This window comes from Peromyscus maniculatus, chromosome 17 (assembly GCF_049852395.1).
Source record: "Peromyscus maniculatus bairdii isolate BWxNUB_F1_BW_parent chromosome 17, HU_Pman_BW_mat_3.1, whole genome shotgun sequence".
Taxonomy (NCBI): Eukaryota; Metazoa; Chordata; class Mammalia; order Rodentia; family Cricetidae; genus Peromyscus; species Peromyscus maniculatus.
This window is the reverse complement of record NC_134868.1, coordinates 27,917,335-27,940,222: the sequence shown is the minus strand read 5'-3', so window position 1 is coordinate 27,940,222 and position 22,888 is coordinate 27,917,335. Positions and strand designations below refer to the sequence as shown.

At 42.8% G+C, this 22,888-nt stretch overlaps 1 protein-coding gene across 49 annotated transcripts in view; it reads left to right on the top strand.

The window, feature by feature from the left end:
• Sorbs2 (sorbin and SH3 domain containing 2) overlaps positions 1–22,888 on the top strand; it is a 206,028-nt gene that overhangs the window by 53,634 nt on the left and 129,506 nt on the right. For 6 of the 49 annotated variants that reach the window (XM_076553424.1, XM_076553415.1, XM_076553420.1 and 3 more), the window contains exon 3: positions 17,581–17,636. The exons of the other annotated variants lie outside the window; for them this stretch is intronic. The gene's annotated coding sequence lies outside the window, so the exon portion shown is untranslated. The remainder of the gene's footprint in view (positions 1–17,580; positions 17,637–22,888) is intronic. 49 annotated transcript variants of the gene reach the window in all.

Sequence of the window (22,888 nt, the reverse complement as noted above, 5' to 3'; positions counted from 1 at the left end):
TAACAGTTTGAAAAGACAAATATAAAATGGAACCAGAGCCAGACTTAATTAAATTTACTTCCTTTAGTCTTATTTTAAGGTCTTTTTCTACTCACAGTATCTAGGTTTTTGCTGGAAAGGATTGTACTCAGCTTACCACTGCCTTCTACTACCATGATTTTGAAGGATGTCCCCTTTTTATTAAGAAGCCTGGTGACACTGACTATAGTCTTTAAAAAAACCTACTGTATTACATAGATAGATAAAAAGAATTCTAACTACAATAATATTGTTACTTAATTTCATTTTTAATAAGTGTGCAATGTTAGCATGCACCAACTAGACAATCCTGTTTTGCAGCTAGATAAGATGATTTATCCTTAAACTCTTGCTGTTTCCACAGGGATCCTCTGGACTAAGTTTCTTATCCTTGGCGTTGTTAGCCTTTTGATCGAATGATTATTTGTTGTCGTGGATTCTCTGGCACGCTGTTGGATATTTAGTAGCATCCGGTCCTTTATAAGATGCCAGCTAACACCTCTCCATAGCTCAGTAATTGCAATTAAAACTGTCTCCGGATGTCACTTGTCCCCCTGGAAAGCAAAGTTACCATGGTTGATCCTTAGTATTCATAAACTTCACCTTAATGCAAAGCTGCTTTTGCCTTATAGTAGATGTTAATGCCAGTAGAAACCTTTTCTCCACTGTTCTTTGGTGGGGTTATCTCCATTATTGTTTTTTTCCTGTGCTATATAGTGTGTGATGGTTAGAATTAATTGTCAACTTGACAGGATCTGGAAACACCTCAGACAATTTTCCAGGTACAACTATGAAAGACACTTAAAGCTGGATTGGCCTCTGGTTTCACCCATGAGATGTTATCTTAATTGAATTCGTCGGAGTTGGAAGACCCACCAGAAAGAAGGTAGTGCCATTCTCCACCCCGGCTTGGGTTCTAAGAAAAAAGGGAACTGAGCACTAGCGTTTATCATCTCTGTTCCCTGGCTGTGGATGCAATGTGAGCAGCTGCCTCAAGCTCCCGGACAGCGTGACTTCTCGGCCATGAGGAACTGTGCCATAGATGATAAGCCCCCCTCCCCAAATCTTTCTTAACTTGCTTTTATCACAGCAGCAGGAAAAGCAGCCAGGACACGGCCCCTGGCATCTTTCTTTAATCTCTTTTCCTAGTTCTCTCCTCTCAAAAACGCCTATCTCCTTCCATTTGTTTGTACGTGTTCATGTCCATATTTCGTCCCTGTTGTAGTCCATATTTCTCTACTTTATTCAGAGCGGTTTAGAATCTGGGACCAGTTAGGCAGCTGCCTGATGCCTGCCTTCCTCCTTTAACATGAGAGCCACTCCTCAGCCAGTTGGTTTTAGTGTATGTATGAGCAAGATGCAACGTTGACACGTGTAAATGATGCGCTTTAGGTCCATCGTTTTCCTTTAATGGACTAGACATACTCTCAGAGCAGTTAAGGGGGAAAAAAAAACCTTGTCTGAATCAGCATGCCTCGTGTAAGTGGAGCAAGAATTCTAACCTCAGTTAGGAGGACATTCCAGGAACCAACATCAGTCCTCCTCAACATAATGTCTCCCTGCAGTGTGCTGATGAGACCAGAGGGTGCTATTTCTACATATCCTTATAAGCAGTCACGACCAAGGCTAACTACTTCCCCAGTGGGTCCACTTCCTAACCAGCTCAGCACAAGTGTTTATAGACAAAAATTGAAGCCACAGCACCCAGCAGGTGAGCAACAGTCCCTTAAGATTAATTTCTATTAGTTTTGTTTGTAGGAATCTTAAAAGGGATACAGCTAGTGAGCATGCATTTTTTTCCCCTCTCCACCTTTGCATTGAGGCCATGACCTCCATTTCTATATTCGCTCGTTTGTCAGCAGGAACAGCTAAAACTCTTCCATGAATCTGTAGACTCGTCTGCAGCCTTCTGCTATCATCCCCCTGCATCACCAATTGCACCTCCTCATACATGAATGCAGGCTCTGAACTAATGGATCTCTAGTCTTTCCTTTCATACAGTGCCCCTGGCATCATAGCCCATGTACTGTCGTCAGGTTACACAATTTAATGCGCTGATCTCTGTAATTCTGAGCCAAACTGGGCAAGAATCAGAGGTCTGTGTAGTGGATTAATTGGTTTCCCCGTCCTATTGGGATTTCAGATGAAAAGTTAGCTAGCTTTCTTTTCTTCTTTCTTCACCGCCCCCCCTTTTCTTCTCTTCTGGTCTCTTTTCTTTTTCTTAATGCAATGTGAGGCCTCCTCATCTTTTCCCCTAAGGATGACTCTCCATGGGATATCAGGAAGGCAGGAAGGTCAAGGCAATTAAATCTTCCCTGCCTTCTGTGCCGATGCCAAAGGTAGCTCAGAACAGGCCTGATCCTGGGGTTGCTCTTAGCGACAGCTTCAGAGCTTCCTCAGGCTGTGGAGCTGTGGCATTCCCAGGCCCCAGCTGTCTTTATGGTGAGTCTCTTTTCAGGTCCCCTGGACCAGTTTTTCTATCTAGGAAGACTAGGTAATCGTCCCAGGCAGCACCTTCGGCAGGTAAGCCAACTGCAATGGTTCCTCCTGCCGACTATGGAATTCGGTGTTCTCTTTGATGAAACACATTTATGAAAGGGATCTTGTTCAGACTCCCTTAAAGATGTATTTTAAAATAAAGCCAGAGCGTTGGTGCCCAGAGCCAAGTTCAAAACACATAACTGTCATCATGTCACTGCAGAAGAGCATCCCACTGGGTTCTTCTGTGTTTGCCCACCGGTTCTCCTCTGAGAATATTGTAGGTGTGGATCTCATTCTCTTCCAGTCCACGCTGCTCCTGCTTGCAGTAGGGCTCAGAACTTCCGGCTCCAGAAGGAGCCCGGAGAAATCTCATAGTCATCAGAGGTAGCTCTACTTCACCAGTTTAGCTATTACTTTTCACCACGGATTACCAAAATCTCACTTTATGAGAGAATTGTTTTGAGATGATTAAGCACTTTACTTTATGTATGAGTAACATCTCATTAATAACGAAAGACAGATACAAAATCCATTGCAAACCTCCTCTTCCCAGAAGTGTTAGGTTCCTTAGAATTGGCCCTGGGGCCTGTCTGAAGAGCCTAGCTCAGCTGCAGAGATATCTTTCCTTATATATACAGGGACCTTTGGGTGATCCTTAAGGGTTTTAGAGTCATGCTACCCAGCCCGCCATATTCCATATTCCATAATAGATTCCAACATGGAAATATAAGAGTAAGAGAAAGTAAACGCTGAAAATATTTTCAAGAACATACTGCATAAACCAAAGTCAGCATGATTAATGAGTTTTTCTGGTGAATATAGGAGGAACCAGAAATGTAGCTAGTTATTCCCCAAAACTCCACTCAGCACACACTGAGGCCCTGAATGGCATTTCCCTTCATTAAAACTTGGCACTAACTAATGAGGCCAAGGTCACATGTCCTGATAGTCTCTGATTAGATGCTGATTTCCTAGTTCAAGTGAGAGCAGTCCTTCCTACCTTAGAGCAAGCCACTGAAAACTTACAAAGTGTGCCTTAAGTAAGAACAGTCTTACCACAGCTTAGACAGAACCAGGATCTTCCAGGGGCAGAGCAAATGGGTGTCACAGGACAAGGAGACACCATTACCTGACCTCTGGGGTCTGACTCATCTATCGTGGGTATGGTGGACTCCAGCAAAGCACAGATCATCCTAGCAACCCCAGCTGCCTGTGAGAGAATGTAACAAAAATGTCCTTTCTTCTGGGTCAGTGGTTCTCAACCCGTGGGTTGCGATTCCTTGGAGGTCAAACAGCCTTTTCACAGGGGTTGCCTAAGACCATCAGAAAACACAGATATTTACATTACAATTCATAACAGTAGCAATGAAAAGAACTTTGTGATTGGCAGTCATCACAACATGAGGAAGTGTTGTTAAAGGGTTACAGCATTAGGAAGGTTGAGGATCACTGTCTTTGGGCATTCCTACTGACAGAGTCTAGTTAACCTGATCACACCACTCATAAACTAGGGTCCTCTAGTCCATTCCAATCAGATCACAGCCTGTTTCTAAATTCAGCTCTCTGAATCTGCAATAAAGTTGCGTTTTATGCTCAGAGCTTAAATTCGACATTATCTTCTTTTGCTTACACAATAGAGGTCTATTTCTCAAAGTTCTGGCAGCCAGAAAGAAATCCAAGAGGCTGTTCAAGATCAAGGTGTCAGCAGATCGTTTTCCCGGCAGCATCTCCTCTTGTCTTGGGTCTGTCCCCTGGACAGTTGCTTTCTCACCCACTGTATGAGGACAGTCTTTTATCTGCGTCCTTGCATCTGTGATGTCTTTTTTGTGTGTCCACATTTTTTTTCTTATAAGGATTCTAGGTACACTGGATGAAGGCCTACCTCAATGGCCTAATTTTAACTGAAGCATCTTTCTAAAGGCCTAGCTCCAAATATAGTCACATTCTGAGGTATTTGAGAGTCAAGGCTTCACCATAGAACATGTACGTGTGTGTGTGTGTGTGTGTGTGTGTGTGTGTGTACACATCTGTGGATGTATGGGTATGTATTTGTGTATGTGCATGTAGAGACCAGAGGCTGACATTAGGTGTCTTCCTCCGTTTCTCTCTATATCATATTTTAAGACAGGGTCTCTCGGTGAACGTGGAGTTCACTGGTTTAGGTATACTGGCAAGCCAGGAGGCCCCAGGGATCTACCTGTCTCAAACTTATCAGGTCTGGGATTATAGGAGTATTGACATCACCTAGCTTTTTTTTTTTCTTTCCAATTCCTGGATGTTTTTATTCTGAAGACCAAATCCCTAGCATGCATGAAGCAAACAATTTTACCACTAAACTATAACCTGAGCCTTTATCATGTCAAATTTTAATAGTCAGTTTATAGCTTAGTGATGATTTCCAAAGACAATAGTCAAAATATTATAGAGAATCAAACTGTGTTGCAAAGAAAAGTAGAGAAAATTCTATTAGGAAATAATGATGATGATGACAATGATAAGGATGATGACGGTGGTGGTGGTGGTGGCCTTGGGGCTATATATACCAATTCACAAAGCACTAGTAATAAAGAGATTGTAACTATGATTATATTAAGAAACCAAAAAGGCAATCTGTAAGACTAGCTTTTTATTTTTATAGGTTATTGGGGATTGAATTCAGGGCCACATGCTTATATGGCAAACACTTTATCTGCTTAACCATCTCCCCAACCCTCACCACGGGAATTTTGAGAGGACATATTTTAATGACTAATATAGGTTGTTGACAGAATGGAAGTGATACTGTCTTAGAACTCCTAAACCTCATACTGAGATCACACCCTTCATATTTCTAACCATTCATCAAGCTCATCATGGTCACCTTAGCCTTTCAGAGCTTGTCCCGGCCACTAGCTCCAGGCTCCATTCCCACCGGTATACTCTAATCAGATCAAAGTGACTATGGAGAGGAGGAGAAATTTATCACACTGTGAAAAACAGCCCTGAAAGCACGCTTCATGGTGGTGTTGGAGCACTCTCAGACATAAGCAAATGTATTTGAATTATCTCACTAGGCATTCATCTCTCTATAACCCTTCAAGCTACTTAAGTGTAGAGAAAACACGGCCTGCCATAAATCTCACAGAAATGGAGCCCTGATGAAAAGCTACTTGCCGTTTCCCTCTCCGTGTCTGTCAGCTTGTTATTCCTTCTCTGATTTCCCTCAGGCTTCCTTTTCCATAGTTTACAGTGGAGAGAGATGTAGTTAAGGTTTTGCCGATGCATGGAAAGATCAAAAGTAGGACAGGAAGACATATTTCTGAGAGTTGGATCTCCCCCAACTTTTTGAGAAGACTGAAATGTGGTGGGAAAGGTCATGGCCAAAAGATAGTGACCATGGAGACCAGTAGGACAGGCCTTCCTCAAGGCATTCTTCAAGCAGCTTGAGTTGAAGTCTTCATATTGGCCTAAAAGGTAAAATATTACAGGAAAACCAAAGAGAGAATGTTATTTGTTACTATTGTTTAGTTTTTATGTATAAGAATAATATCTAACTGTTCTCAAGTATTAAGCTAAGTGTCCAATAAGACATGCCCATTGGGGCTGAAGAGATGGCTCAGCAGTTAAGAGCACTGGCTGTTCTTCCAGAGGTCCTGAGTTCAATTCCCAGCAACCACATGGTGGCTCACAACTATCTGTAATGAGATCTGGTGCCCTCTTCTGGCCTGCAGGCATACATGCTGTATACATAATAAATAAATAAATCTTAAAAAAAAAAAAAAATAGGCTGGGCGGTGGTGGCGCACGCCTTTAATCCCAGCACTCGGGAGGCAGAGCCAGGCGGATCTCTGTGAGTTCAAGGCCAGCCTGGGCTACCAAGTGAGTTCCAGGAAAGGCGCAAAGCTACACAGAGAAACCCTGTCTCGAAAAACCAAAAAAAAAAAAAAAAGAAAAGAAAAAAAGACATGCCCATTAAGTATAGTATGGCTACTCACTAAGCAGATCTGGAATATCTTTCCATTTTCAAGTCTGAACGGTATGACTTGAGGACGAAGGTTCCATGAGGAAGGTGCCTACCATGTTCCTTTGTCTTCTTTTTGTTCATCAATGTTGGTTTAGAAGATGACTAACACTACTACAGAAGTGAACTGTGTATTTTTCAAGACATCTGTCTAAAAATGTACGCAAATCAAAACATAGGGCCACTCAGGGCCCCTCTTTGCTTTAGGGATGGTCTTTCTGGTTAGACTTGCATTCCTATCTGTCCAGGTTCGGGATGGTACTGACAGCACCTGTTTGGCCATCTATGGAGCAGCTGCTTCATCCATCCTTCATGTCTGGTTCCCACGTCAACTACTCATGAGTGGTCGTGAGGAAATACTCCCTATATGCCCACTCATCTCCAGACAACATGAACCTGGTACTCTATGCCCTCAGCTGGGCTACAAGTGTCTGCCCATTTCTTCTCCATTTCCTTATTGATGGATGGCTAACGAGAGTCTTCTTGGGGCTAGCTTAACACCTAAACTGTCTCTCCATTGGGAGCTCTCCTTCCTAAATGCTGCCAGTGGTTCAGAAGAAAACCGCCCTTCACAGTGCAGGGAAGTCTTTATGTTCAGCACCGATTTTAGAGGTATTTAATGGGCCATTTATCATGACCTTAGCCTTGTTGTGTCATTTTGTTTTCACCTGTAACCGATCCATCCTGCCAGTGTGTCGGATATTATTGAATTTGTAATTCAATGTGTTCGTTCCGGGATTCTGACAGTTCAAAATCATCTCAGTAGAGCAGGCTTGCTGCCAGTACCACTTGTTTGTGTAAGTTCCAAGGTGACACTACTTCTTTGATTGATTTGGGCTAACGAAAATGATGACTCAAGCAATGATAATTGATCAATTCTCACCTATCTCAATCAAACCCGCAGGTTAGGCTTAGTAATACAGAATAGAAAATACCCAGTGATTCATTTCCATCCCAACCATACACTGTGGACTGATAATCTACTGATTTAATGAAACAAATCCAGGGTCCAAACCTACCAGTTACTTTAAGGAATCTGGGAAAAGCCACATTAGGCTTACTGTGGTTCCAAGTTCTCCTGTGAAGGCCGTAACTTATGGTTGTGGGAAACACCGTTTGAAACTACCATCCTTCATGTGATCACAGTATAATGGTATTATTATAACAGCATCCAACCACATGAACTTTTAGGAAGGAAAAGTGGAGAAAGCCTAACAAAACTAAGGGGAAAGGGAGGGAGAGTCCACATCTCAAAGCTTGCATTGTCCAACATGCATGGACACCTGATCCCTGCCTAGCATAAAATCCGTGGGGTGTGGAAGACAGCTATGGAAAGTAATACAGTAGGTTGATATGATTAGGAAACTACAAACAGAGTTATAGCATACTGTGATAATATATAATGGAGGCAATAAATCATCACATATAATTTTTATAGATATGGTTTCATATTCATCACCAGAGAAGACCATGGAACAAATAACTACAAAACCTTAGCAATATGCTAAAGGATTATCTGGTTCCATCCTACTGGGCAGCCATTGTGAAGCAAGTTGGGAAATCTTTGTAAAACCAAAGTTTGATCCCAAGTTGAGCTACTAACAATGAAATGGGTATGTGAAAGAGAGAGGTGAATGAAAACATCCTATAATTCCTAGCATGGCCAAATATAGTGATAGCAAGTGAGTTACTAGCAACAAGTTTTCTCTAAGCTACAAGTTGCAAAACTAGCCTGCTTCCCCGGGATGCTATGAAACACTAAGAAATGAGGCTGGAGCTTCGAGATGACACTGTACCTAATAAAGAGTAACACAGCGGGCCTCCATCCTGCTGTCTTTCTGAGCTTAAGATCTGAAGTTCAGATCTAGGTTGCTCTGGTTAGATGGATGTAAACAAGATGTCTCTCCAGGAAATGGAGCCAGTACCAGCCAGGGCCAAAAGGCTCAAAGCTATAAGCTGCTGTGAGTGTGAGCTTCACCTGTTCAAGGGGTGCCAGCTGATGTTGGGGGCTGTGCAGCTGTGCAGGGTGGGTGGACAGGTTTGCCCTCTATATTCCTGGATATGTAACACCTCATAGATGAGTTTGGGCCAACGCTTGGGAGACACTCCGAGCCTACCTGGTGTCAGTCATGCTTGGGAAATAATTCCTCTCCCCTGGATTCCATTTATTTTTCTCTCCTTTTGAGGATAGCAGCTTCTGGGTTTTGTGGGGATGTGAGAATGGTGTTCACACCCATGCATGCCCATATGGAGGACAGAAGTAGTTTCAGCTGATATTTTCTATCACTCTCTACTTTATTTATTGAGACAGGATGTTTCAGTGAACCTGGACCTTCCACCCTGGCTGGACTGGAAGGCCACCATGCCCTGGTAACTCTCCTGTCTCTGCCTCATGTCTCTTGGATCACAGGCACATTCTTCCACACTGGCTTTTTATGTAGATGCTGGGCATTCGAACAGAGGTCTTCATATTTGCAAACACTGTCATTGCCTCAGCCCCGGCCTTATTTATTATTTCAGCTTAATCCAGTTAAAACTTTGGCTGAGCACTTATTTTTATGGCTATGACAATAACTAATAGCTCTGGAGAATTTTCCACATCTGAGGCACTATGATGTGTAGGTTTGATGGATTATATAATTTGAGCCCAAAAGTAAACTGTAATGGAATTTCAACTCCATGTATGGAATTTCAACTCCTTTTTGCCTGGAAATTAGTTAAGGATTCAATGAATACTAAAAGGATGAATGGTCAGTGAATGAATGAAAGAACAACTTACAAAATCAACACTTTCGTTATTTTTACTTTGTGCTATGCCAAGTTAAGCAGCCCATGAATAGTCACAGGAGAGTTCTAAGCCAGGTCATATGTACAGTCATGCTGATGGTGTGTTGTTTTGCTTTACTTGTTTTTGTTTGATTGTCTGGTTGGTTGGTTGGTTGGTTGGTTGGTTGGTTGGTTGGTTGATTGGCTGGTTTTTATTTCCTGCCTACCTTAGAAACTGAGTAGTCATACAATGTTAGCTGACCAGCTTGAAAAGTTAGATCCTTAGTGTTACTTAAACTCTATACCAAAAAATGTTTGACACAGGACTAGACCCCAGAGGGCTGGACATTTGTTTTCACCAAAAATTAATGGGAAAAACAAGCCACTGGGACAAGTTAACTGGGAATAAAGAAGCTGAGAAACCAAGGAAGGCAAGTTGAGAAAATCAGGACAAGTCTCTGATTCAGGAAAGACTAAAGGCAGCCCAGACACAAGGGGTCTGAACAGCAAGACGTAAGACAAAAATGGATACAGACCAGGATCAGGCAGTGCACAGGGTGGGGAGAAGGAGATGCATATCTTAATGACTACCAGGAAGGCCAAGCTTGGTTTGCTCCTGTCAGCTGGCCAGGGTATGATTTGTCATCAAAAGAGATAGTGAAAACAGACATACACTTGCAGTCTACTTCCTGCTGTGTCCAGAGAAGACCACAACAAGCTCAGGAGCAGAAAGAGAGGTGAGGAACAAGGCTGGTCTCGGGCACGGCTTCTATGTAAAGTGGAAGAGGCACGGAGGAGCAAAAGAGCCTTCCCGACAGAATGTTCAAGATTTCAAGTGCTGTTTTGAGTCTGTGTGTGTGTGTGTGTGTGTGTGTGTGTGTGTGTGTGTGTGTGTGTCTGTGTGTGTGTGTCTGTGTGTGTGTGTGTGTCTGTGTGTGTCTGTGTGTGTGTGTGTGTGTCTGTGTGTGTGTGTGTGTGTGTCTGTGTGTGTCTGTGTCTGTGTGTCTGTGTGTCTGTGAGAATAAAATTGCATCATGTGCCTCCATGTACATGTAAAGGCTACAAATCAATACTTGGTTGATTTGCTCCTCAATTGCTCCTTCACATTATTTTTGAGGCAGGATCTCTCACTGAACCGGGAACTCAGCAATTAGAGTTGCTGGCTGGTGAGCCCTAGGGGATCCTCCTGTGTCTGCCCGCCGCCCAACCCCCCTGCCCCGGCAGGAATTACAGGTGCCTCACAGACAAGGCTGGCTTTGTACACAGGTGCTGAGAATCTGAACTTAAGTCCTCGTGCTACATGCCACGTACTGTACCAAGTAAATCCACATCCCTGGCCCTTCAGCTGATTCTTGATGACTTTGTGTCATATTTTGCATACTTATGATCATAGACATTGTTATATTTAGGCAAGGATCAGACCACAGTTCTCAGCTTTTCAGCTTTGACACATTTTTCTATCCATCTTTGGGCTCGGAGGATAAACCAAAACATTGGTCCATGCACTTGTTTCTGCTCCCAGCCGCTGTTACACACTCAGGCCTTCCAGCACCCCTCCTTGCTGCAGCATAGACTGGGTGACTTCCCAGTCTTCAGTCCACTGCTTCCTAGCTTTCTTCATGCCACAGTCACAGGAAACTCTGGTGTTGAAAATTACCCTTTGGCAAAAAGCAATGAAGCAAACCCAAACAGCCATCAAGAGCCCAGCTTGCCCACCCCACAGTGACATTCCACAGGCTCACATTTCTGTGCCAGAGGCATTGTAGCAGGCACGCATATGTTCAGCTTCCTGCCATTTATGAGAACGGAACCAGGCATTGCCCCGTGCCCACAATGATGAATGCCCTGACAGCATGTGTACACGGGTGTGCAGCCACTTGTCAGCCTAAGACAAGCCCCCGTTTGATGACTAGACAGGACCACCGCTTCTTTCTGCTCTCTTTCCACACAAGACTGCCCTCCTTCAGAGGACTTGTGTTTCTGTCCGGAGCTCTGTGTTTCCATCATCTATTTTTTATAGCGTCGACACTAACCCAATGGCAGCAAATGAAGGGTATTGTTTCGGACATGGTGCATCATGATGCTGATTTTGCTAGTCCTAGGAGGCACCTCGGCTGCATTGGGTTTTATCATTTTTGTCATGGGAGACCTGGTTCAACAGAACGTAAGTGTTTTCGGGTGCTTGATGTTTCCGTAATGTAAAGGCTTCGTTTCCTGTGGGGGGGGGGGAGGCGAATGTCAAGGTAACATGAGAGATGGATGCTAAGGATGTTGGTGGGATTCCTGGCACGATGGCAATATAGTGAAGACAAGTAAAATAATGTGTCACACCCTCTTGTTTCTCAATAGGTGGGTAGGTTTTTTTCAGAGATGTTGGTTTGCCTGAAGGAGCCGTGTGATATTTCAAAAACATGTGATCTCAGAAATGTTTGTACATTCTCATCTCTATGAACTCTCTAAATACAGTTTTAGGCTTAAAGGGGAGAGGGATTAAGGACCTTCAAAATGTGACATTTTGAAGGAGCCATTTGTAAGGAACTAGCACCTCTCCCCCACCCTCACATATCCTTCCACACACCAACAGAACACTAGTGACTAAATTAACCTGCTAACTGGTGAGAACATTATATACCAACGTAGAAGTCCTTTTGCCCACCATGGGCTTGCTGATAGTGGCTAATCATCAATACAGCAAGTGTTAAACTTTAAGTCTGTAGCATATCCCATCCATCATAGCTTTAGGAGAGAGAACACATTGGGTTTACTTCTCTATGAATAGTTAGTGCATTTCAGATGTATAAATATTACTGCTTTTTTTTTTCAAGCGTCTTTCCATTTTGCCCTCTTTCCAACTTTCAAGACTCCTGACTCAGCTGTTCGACTTTGCAAATGTAATTACCACACTGAGCTGGTAGAAGAGGAAATACTTGAGCAACCCATGCACATTGCTGCTATCTTTCCAGGGCTCTGTGCTTTACCTCAAAGCAGAATCAATAGGACGCCAGAGGAGGAAAGAAAACAGGTTAGCTTTAGGCAGCTTCATGAACTTTCTATTAAACTTGACAGCTAATTTGCAAGTTCACGCTTTAAAAAAAAAAAAAAAAAAGGCTAGGCTTCTTGAAACCCTGGCAGCTGAATCCTCCCAACTATGCAAATAGAAAATGGAGCCCAGAGAATAACCTTGCGTTAGGGTGATAGCCAAGGCATTATTATGGTCAAAGACAGAAATTAATTCTCATTTAATGCTTTCTAGTAAAAGGAGACTAAAAGAAAAAGTAGGCAGCATTATGAAACATGCCAGAAATTTCCATTGAGAGTCTCATATGGAATTTAAAACCTTTCATTTCATCAGAATTCACAACATCATCCCAAGCAAGGATGCCTTCTTAGACCCACTGACGGGATGTTTCAAATGCTTTTTCTATATAAAGATGTGTTTAATCTGATAGAGCAAGTGACATTTTTATAACCCAGAAAAGAATTATTTATTCTTGGAAGAGAAAAAAATCTTGGACATGTGGCCAGATATGGGGAAAATATATTTAGGGGGTGACATTTTTTGGCATGAAATAGAAAGGAAAGAGTTTTTTATGAAACACTTGGCAAAGCAGAATCTTAAAACTATTTCTAAACTTGTCCATTTGCAAAACCTCCTAGTCTGTTTTGCCTTCTCTGCTATGGGAGAAGGAAAATCCCTTGGCTGGGATGGGCTGAGCCCCATTACTGTGCTTCTCCCGATAGGAATTGGTTAAATTAGCTAAACTCCTGTTGGAATGTCTAGCCTGTCATCAGCTCTGCATAAAAATGAAACACATGGCATTCTAAGAGGGAACCACAAACAGCCAATTCTCAGAAAATATTTGAATAACCCTTGAAGGTTAGCAGCACAATCATTCAGAGAGAGAGAGAGAGAGAGAGAGAGAGAGAGAGAGAGAGAGAGAGAGAGAGAGAGAGAGAGAGAGAGAGAGAGAGGGGATGCTTTGAATTTTCCTTCTAGATCCAGAATAGGACAGACTCATATACCCTTCTGATCTGGGCACATTTCTTCAGAAGGTATGATGCCCTCATGGGGAGCCTCAGTGGCCTGGGCTTGGGGCTCATGGTGCTGGGAAAAAATGAATTCTGTGTATTTTAGCAAAATTACCGTTATATGAGGGCACTAGCCAAGGCATTATTATTAAGAACATAAGACAGTAGGCCAAAGAATATAAGTATAGCCTGACCTTAAATGCGAATAGTGTGTTCTTCCAGGTCAGCAAAGTATTTACTTGTTGAATGCTGTGCCTAACCAGCCCTGCCTGAGTAAATAAATGACAAGCACAGGTAGCTGTTGATCAAGGGGACAACATGGAAATCACGAGAAGGCTGTCAGTTTGCCACCTTGCTCTGTTATTTTATTTGTCCCATGCTTCTTTTCTCCCCTGGCAGTACGGTCCTTAAAGCCATGCTCAGTGGTGATCACTCAGGACTCAGTACGCTTGTTCTGACTGGTAAACAACTAACTGTACTTGTGTCTCCTTCTCGGTCAACACCGTCTATTTCTGTATGCCGAGAGGAGCCCGGGCAGGCTTGTTTACTGAGCGGAGACAGCCGCGCTGATAAAATGTCTTCTGTTTTCCTTAGGGCTGAGCGTGAGTCTAGTATTCCAAAGGTGGACAGGGCTTCCTTTTAGAGCAATGTTGTTCTGTCGGTGGGAAAAGCCCTTCGCTTCCTCACATGCGTTCCGGCTGTGTAAAATGTTAATCCCCACCAAGGTGTGAGTTAGATCCTCACCAATGTGAGGCCACGTACACACAGCCTTTGTCCATACGTCAGAATCAACACTGCTGCGCCCATCCTTCTAGAATATTGAGATTTGGACTAGACCTTTGTAAAGTTTTGTGGGGTGTGTGTGTGTGTGTGTGTGTGTGTGTGTGTGTGTGTGTGTCAGAGTCCCTTCTTTTCCCCATTTCCGATTTGAATTTAATGTCTTTGAACTGTCCCTCTATCACTAGCCTAGCTCTTTTTAAACAGCTCAGGCAACCCAGGGAAGCCGAAGTCACACATGCTTGACGTTGATTGAGGAAAGAGGTGGCCCAGAGCTCGTGGTGGGCCACTTGCCTCCACCATCTCCCTCTCCCCACCAGTTTTGGGGAGAGGTCAAGGGTCAGACCTAGGTCAGTGTGGTTCTTTCCTTGGCAACCATTTCAAATTCAAAGCCTGAAACCTGAAGGCGATGGAAATTCTAAGTTCAGTTGCCAGTTAGAACAATCACTGGAAAATCTACCTCCCTTCTCGACAGTGAGAGGTGTTGCTTTTAAAGCACAAGCCATAATTAGAGACAGGGGGAAACTGTGGACATGCGTCAAGGCCGAATCCTTACCTTGGGTATCACTCCAAGTGCCAATCGGCATCGCTAAGGCGTTTGAACCATGCTTCACCCGACCTGCTAACCTGGAATTTTAAAATGTTAGCTTCACAGCGAGACAAAGGGAAAAAGTGTCCCAATGAGCATGCTCGTATTGGGTGAGGAGAGTCATGTTTGCCTGTTGAAAAACATTTCTTTTTACCCTGAGATGGACTATCAGCTTTTGATTTTCCAAGCCCCTGCTGAAGATGCAGTGTTGTGCAGGTGACGTCTTTTGACACCCTAGTGGATTTGCAGAAACTAAGAAGCAAACACAAAAAAGTTAGCCTTAGGCAAAGTCCTGGCAGGGCCTGGTGCTATCAGGTGGGTATATTAAGATGGCTCTGGGCTGAAGACCCCCAAGAATAACTACGGAAAACCGGTGGGGTTGGTGTCATTCACATACCTGTAGCTAAGCAAGCATTGACCCCATTTAGAAAGGGTATTTTGTTTGGATCCTCTTTTCTGTACACGTATGAAAACATAATGTCATCATTCACATGGATGGCACTGTTTTTTTAATTTATTTTTATTTCGCGTTCATTGTTGTTTTGCCTCCATGTATGTCTGTGCGAGGGTGTCCAAAGCCCTAGAACTGGAGTTACAGGCAGTTGTGAGCTGCCATGTGGGTGCTGGGGATTGAACCTGGGTCCTCTGGAAGAGCAACCAATGCTCTCAATCACTGAGTCATCTCCCCGGCCCCAGATGACATTGATTTTTAACCCTTCCTTAACACCCCCACCCCAATTTCTTCTCCCACTTTCCCTTGAGTCTTACATTCTCTGGTGAGGAACCTACAACTCCCCAGACTCTCACGATTGGCTTCTGCGATGCTCTCAAGCCTCACATGACAGCAGTGCCTCTCAAATGAGAACACCTATTTCTGACCTGCAGCGTACTATTGCCTTAGGTGCAAGCTTGCTTTGTTGTTAAATAAAAGACTATACTTGCACCACAACATCTTCATCACTAATCCTTTTTGGAGGATGCTAAGACTTTAAAATTTATCGAAATTAGGTCTTTACTGTCTTCACATCCAAGCTCTCAAGAAGCAATGTTGACAAAAAAGTACTTAAGACTATTACAGCAGGTCCATTTTACGGCAATAAGAATGACTCCATATCTGAGCCCTCATTTCAAAGGTAGGCTGCAATGCGGGAGACCCACGCCACCGCTGAGGCCTGAGGAACTTGGCATCTGGCCATGGCTCTATTTCCAATTTATAAATGGGGGGTGGGGGATGGCAGGCCCCATCTTGTCTGGTATTGTAAGCATAACCTGGCTTAATGTGAGAGCTTGGGAAAGAGCTTTGTGGCATAGCAATTTTGGTAAGTGCTAGCAGCAGGGAAGACTATAACCGTCTGATGGTGAACCCAGCAACACCAGATTGTATTAAAATGTTAAAGTCTAAATATTTTCCAGGGTTGTCCATTCATCGTTACTGCTAAACAACTTTTGCTTCACCGAGGCACACACGCAGGGCTTTAGATGTGTTAGTGGGCTGTTTTTGTCTATTCTGTGGTTAAGGCACAAAAGTGCATACAATCACGGACGTACACACTGTGGACTATTTCTGTGACACAGTGTAGGGATTAACAAACATCTAATACAGAAGCAGATGCAGTTTGGGTGAGATTAATCCTCCAATGCTATTTGCAAACAGGTAGTTTAAGGAGAATTAGAGACTGCAGGGGATTCGGCGCAGGGCTGCATGTGCATGTCTGAGTGTGCCGTTCGCCCTTTCCCCTCGTCACAGTGGTTCCCTCTAGGAAAGAAATGCTCTCTTCCCAATTTGCAGAGGCCACAAATAGCATTCTGCCCGGAAGGGAGAGATAATTTATTATGACTCATCTGAAGCAAGTGTCCTAGGATGTCAGAAATGAAGTATTCATTGCTGCAAGGGGAGTGATCTCTAGAAACACACATTGCTTCTTACCATGAAATCAGAGCCATCCCGTGAACCGGGCTGATGCTGAGCATGGGAGACCACAGAAAAGTTCCCTTTAGCTCCAAAATACTCACACCATTTCCTATGACTGTAGCTTCCTACTTTGTCTCAAATTTCTGCTGCAAGATTAAACTTGGTATTTAGAAATCCTAGACACTTGTTTAAAATATTGTATGATTTACCTGAAAGGAGAGAATGTTCCTCCTCTGTTAACACATCCAAGAGCCTTACACAGTCATTGCAGAGACTCATCCATCCCTAAAAGGTGAATGCATAGTGATAAAGGAAAGGCATTTTTTGACGACAGGGAGCAAAAGTAACCCTTCAGCTTTAGCAGGGAGTGGGAGACAAAAGTGTGGTAGCCCCCAGTGGTGTACGCAGGGAGAGCTCTTTGGGAAGGCTTATTTCATAATGTAAACAAATAATTGCCTCCCTCTATGGATCTGTATCCCTCTCCTTGCCTACACATATTTAGAATAGACTAGAAAAGCTCAGAGGATTTGAGGATGCAGGTGTGGAGTGTGGAGTGTGTGAACCTGCTACCATACTCCATGGTTCCATTTTATTAAAATACTGATCAGTGTCCACATAAATCTTTGTAAGAAGAATTTTATCTTAAATGAGGACCAAGAAGAGAGGAAATGAATCAGCAAAACATGTCAGGGTCTAGGACAGTCAACATTGCTTCGTAAGCATCAAATGTGACCCAGAATAAAGAGCTCTAGTTTACTAATTTCATATGATTGTTGAGTACAAACTAATTGTGATATGTAATGTACTCACAATAATAAATGTGTTTACAGTGTTTCCTTTCAACTTTTTTTTTAATCTTTTGGGGAAGTGAACATCAAGCTTTGTTAAGAATAAAACCTACCCTGATAAAGATAGGTTTTGCCTGGTTAGATCTTGCTTCTATTTTGGTGATTTTGCAATTGTCGAGCAGACCCCACCCACCTATTCATTGTAACATTTCTCTTCTAGAGCCAGAATAGGACAGACTCATATACCATTCTGATCTGGGTGCATTTCTTCAGAAGGTATGCTGCCCTCATGGGGAACTTCGGTTGGCCTGGGTTTGGGGCTCCTGGTGCTGGGAAGAAATTAAATGCATGTATTTTAACAACAACAACAAAAAGATATCTCAGTGAAGTTAAGGACCTAAGACAGTGGCCCTAAGAATATAAGTATACCCTGACCTCCCCTTGACCTTTACCTCTGTTATCCCCAGAAGGATGTCTACCTTGGGTTTTGCACAGACACCTGTGTTTAAGCTGATTCAGAAGAAGCTCCTAGGGGACCTCAGAGGAAGGGGGGCCAGGGCAGGATCTCAAGGGAACTTCCTTTTTGCTTAGTGATTGTTTTGTTTATTTAGGAGTGCTAGGGATGGAACCCAGGACCTTGTACATGCTCGGTAAGCACTCTGCCACTGACTCACATCCCAAGCAGATGTGATGAAATATTCTTGAGTAAGTCTCAGGAACACTGAAAGAGTAACTGAACTCTACCCTTGTCCTAAAAATACCTTCCTTCTCACATAGACACCAATGAATACAAAGGCAGCACCATCAGGAATGTCCATTCCAGCTTCCTATCCACTCCAGGCAGTGTAGGGTTAAGTTGTCAAATTACAGATTGGAGGATATTTATGAAACATGGCATATCATGCCCTGCCTGAGATCTACTTCAAGTGATAAGACTTTCATTAAAAGGCCATTTGAATTTCTAGGACTAACTTCCTTCTGACTTCACAATGGGGTCTTCACAAATCTACCCTCATACACACCCCAGCAGTGTTGATTTCCTTAATTTTCAACAACCCCTTGGGTCAAATTGGTTAAATTTGGTTGGTCGCTAATGACAACCTTGGATTGCTAATGACAAAAGGACTCAAGTCTATATACTTCAGCCATCGAATTAGTTTTCTAAGGCTGTTGAAACAAAAATCAATTTGTAACTCTATTATTCCCCAGTTGCCTAGAACAAAAGTCTAGAGCTCCGAAATCAATGAGTTAGAAGAGCCATGTTGACTCTAAGACTGTTGTGGGGGAATCCTCCTTTGCCTCTTCCAAAGATCTGGTGGCTTCTAGCAATTCCTGGCATCCCAGGGCTGTAGTGACAAGATCATAGTCTCAGGGTCTGTGGTCACACAAGTCCTCCTCCATCATGACTGTCTCGACATCAACCTCAACATCTCTCTCCCTCAACCCCCTGAGAAACAGTCATTGCATTTAGGTACCCTGTTCAATTAACTTTGTAACTCCAAACATGCTCCTTCTAAATAAAGCCACCTTCATGGATACCAAGTGTTATAGATACTGACGTCAACATATCTTCTGGGAAGACACAACTCACCCAACAACAGCCACTATTAGACATGGAGTCATCTCCAAGCAGGAAACAGCTTTAAAGCATCTATTACAGGTTTAAAGCTTACCCTTCATCTCGCAAACTCAACACTCACTTTCTTCCACACCCATACAGCTAATCCATTCTGCAAGATTCAGTGAAAGACTTGGGCATCTAGTCCTTGCTATTTCTGAGCAAAGCTAGCATACAGAGAACTGGAGGACTAACCATCCCTGATTATCACCCAGGCACTTTGGTCTCAGACAGCACATGAACTCCTAAAGAATATATGAATAGCTACATAGGTTCACAACTCACTTTTTTCTTGGTGCTATGAATTTTCTTGTGAAAATATCACTTTATTTTTAATTCTTTCTGTTATACTTCAATACCCTTCCTATTCACATTCTGTATTTGAGATAATCTTCCAAGATAATGGAGTTTTCTACATCTTCACATGCCACTTGATTACTCTGACCTTGGAGAGCCAGGAAACACCCTGGAATTATTTGCTCTCAGGCAAAACCATTTAGAAGGTCATCAGTCTCCACTGAACTTTCCATCTTTTCTGATGGTTTATTTTGTATAGGAAATATGTTACTTCCTCCATTGTAAGTCACATTTTTTTTTGGATGCACAACATGCTTTTCAAGAAAGATTACTAAAAATTATGTAAAAAAGAAAGGTCACATATCAGGGCACAGGCAGAAGATTGTAGAATTTGTTTTCCATTATCGCAGTCAATAATAATCTGTGTGATGTTCTTAGTCTTCTGCAGTATGAAAATATGGATGGGTGGATGGGTGGGTAAGTGGATGGATGGATGGATAAATGATAGATAGATAGATAGATAGATAGATAGATAGATAGATAGACGGATAGATAGATGGATAGATGTAAATAAACAGAAAAATAGACTTCCTAATCTTTGATTATTGTAACAGTTTTTCTGTGTAAGGACAAAGAGAATCTCATTGAAAAATAAATACCAAGAGGCTTAATTAAGCATGACACAGAAAATGTATTTTATAAATATTTTGCTAAGCCAATAAGAGAGGAAGTGATTAGTGAGGTGGCTGTTTTGCCTTCTGCTGCTTTCGGAGCCCGTTGAAATTCCTATTGGCATTAACCATCTGACATGTTTTCCATGTGGAGAAATGTTCTATTCTAAGTTCCAAATCTCCCTCCATTTTCAGTGGGCAGGGTTAGAGTCCCTGTATTTGAATCACCAGGATGGCATTGTATACTCCAGGGAACTCTGAATAGCATTGAGATTAGAGGTTAAAATTAACCATGTGAGTTCTCCAAACTCCTCTTTAAGCCATTTGCAGTGTGTGGATGCTTGGCCATGAGAGCATCCTATGAATAGATAGAACCATAAGTTGCTTGTGTCGTAATAGAAGAAGATTCACCTACTTAGTGGTCTCCATAGGAATGATCAGTAAATATATCCATTGACTGATTTTAAATTAACATGTCATTTTGTCAGGAAGAATAAAATTGGGTAGAACTTTGATCTGAGCTCGAAATGCAAGGAGTCTCTTTCCAGATCTATGATAGTTAACATCCCACCATCTCTTCCAAAGGCACAGCTCCAATAACCTGATTTCCTCCCACTAGGCCCATCTCCGACATTCCTGTTCACTTAGAAATATACAGGCCAGGTGCCTGCTGCCCAGCTCGAAAAGCAGGGATGCATACCAAGCAAAGCCTGGATCTATACAGCCCCACTACCTCTAGCGTAGGATGTAAGTTGAGCTATTTCAATTTTTCATCTCTGAGATGGCCAATGTAAAGCAACCTTTGCAGTATGGGTCCTATGCCAGTGCCTGCAGCAGTCAGAGGGACCTCTGACATTTTAGTCTCGGAAGGACATTTTCTGAAGGTTGTCACTAGTCCCAGAAGGACTGAAAAGACATTTTCTGAAGGTTGTGTCGTTAGTGACAGAAATAACCAAGTCACTGGAATTCTCTAACACCTTCCTGGATGTAAGTGCTGCTCACATTTTGCAAAATCATAACTACTATTGAAGCATATGACTTAATCCATCTTCTCTCTCATCCTGATAGTGTCTTGGTTACTCAAATTTCCGTCATTATGACAAAATATCTGGGTTAGTCAACTTCCAAGGGTCAATTTTAGTCTACGGCTATTCAGCCCTGCTGTTGTCTTTGGGCCTGTATTGAAGCAGAGCATCATGGTATGGAACATGGGGTAGAAGAAGAGACCAAGAAGCAAGGTGAAACGGGAGCAGCGAGGTGGCCCACTGTCCTGTCCGAGGGCACACTCCCAATGACTTAGCTTCCTCCCACTTGGCTCCCCCTTCAACCTCTTCTCAGTAGCACCACAGGACAATGACCAAGTTTTCATCCCGTAGGCCCTTGGGAAATGTTTAAAGGCCAAACCATAAAGTGTTCATTTGAGTGGACAGGGATGTATTTCAAAACAGATAAAAGGAAGGTGGCTTATGGCATTGGTTGACAGTGGTAGCGCCACATCCTCACAGGGAGCCCTCCAGTCCCCCAATTCAGGGCTCTGCCCTGTGAGCGACAGCAAAGAAGAGCTGTTCTTTAATATAAACTATATGCGAAAGAAATTAATATTTAAATTTTTCAGCTCACCATCTGGGTGACAAAAATGTATATTTGGGGATATTTTTCCTTTTGACAAAATTCATGTTGATGTTCTTAAAAATCAGATTATATTCTCTCTATTAGTTTGCATATTAGACTTATGATCCATTGTTTGACTATTTTTCAATAGCATTAAAGTATTCTTTTATAATAAAAGTCCATTAGTGACAGAGGAAATTAGCCACTAAATATATAAATTAAAACACCCCAAGGATGAACCACTGAGATCTGATATCTTCTAATGTTAAAGGAATCAGAAATGCTTAACATTGAGTGTGCTATATCTCTCCCAGCTCCCTGAAGAAAAATTATGTAAGTTGTACTGTACATGAAATGCTGGTGTCCCAAACCACCACCACCCCCCTCCACCACCAACACAGAGTGGATCGTGATCATTCTAAATCTGAACAGAACCATCTGGAATATGAGTCATTAGACTCAGTAAAAAGAAAAAGTGAGAAAGTCATAAAGCACTCTCCCAGGAAACTGAAGATCTGCACCATTCCCTGTGTTCGCAGACCGGAAACAGGGGCTCTTGACACTGAGACCTCTTCTCCCAAAGCTGCAGACCTGTGACCATTTGTCAGGATGACAAGGGCCGTCCTCCTCCTCAAACCGATTCAAGGCAGGCGAGGGAGGTTCCTCTCTTATTCAGAAGATTAAATGTAGAAGAAATTTCAGAAGGAACTACTATAAGAGGCCACACAAAGCGGTGCTGTGCAGGAGGGGAGATTTTTCTTAGATCTGAGGAGAAGGTCAAAGGAAAAGCTACATCTCCCCACAGCCCCTAACCCTTTCACCACAGCAGAGTCCAAGCTGGGTCTTACACAAGAGACAAATGCCCTACCACTGAGCAAATCCCGCAGATTTTTTCCCACTGTTTTGAGACAGGGCCTTTATAATTTACCTGGGCTAGCCTTGAGCTCAGTCTGCAGTCTGAGCTGGCTTTGAACTTGAAATTCTTCTGCCTTGACCTGGGATTATAGGCATATAGCACTCACCCCAGCTTCCTGTCCTTTGTCAACTCTGTAGACTTAACTGTTTAGTATGTGTTCACTGAACAAAGTTTTATTTATTTAATACTTGCATACTTTACTATGTAAGAAAAGAAAAGAAAATGGAATAAACAGTTTCTATAGCTCTCTCTCTCTCTCTCTCTCTCTCTCTCTCTCTCTCTCTCTCTCTCTCTCTCTCTCTCTCTCTCTCTCTCTCCATATATGGAGGCCAGAGATTAAGACAAAACTGTCATCCCCACAAATGGCGTCATCCACCTCCTCTGAGACAGGATTTCTTTTTGACTTGGGGCTCAT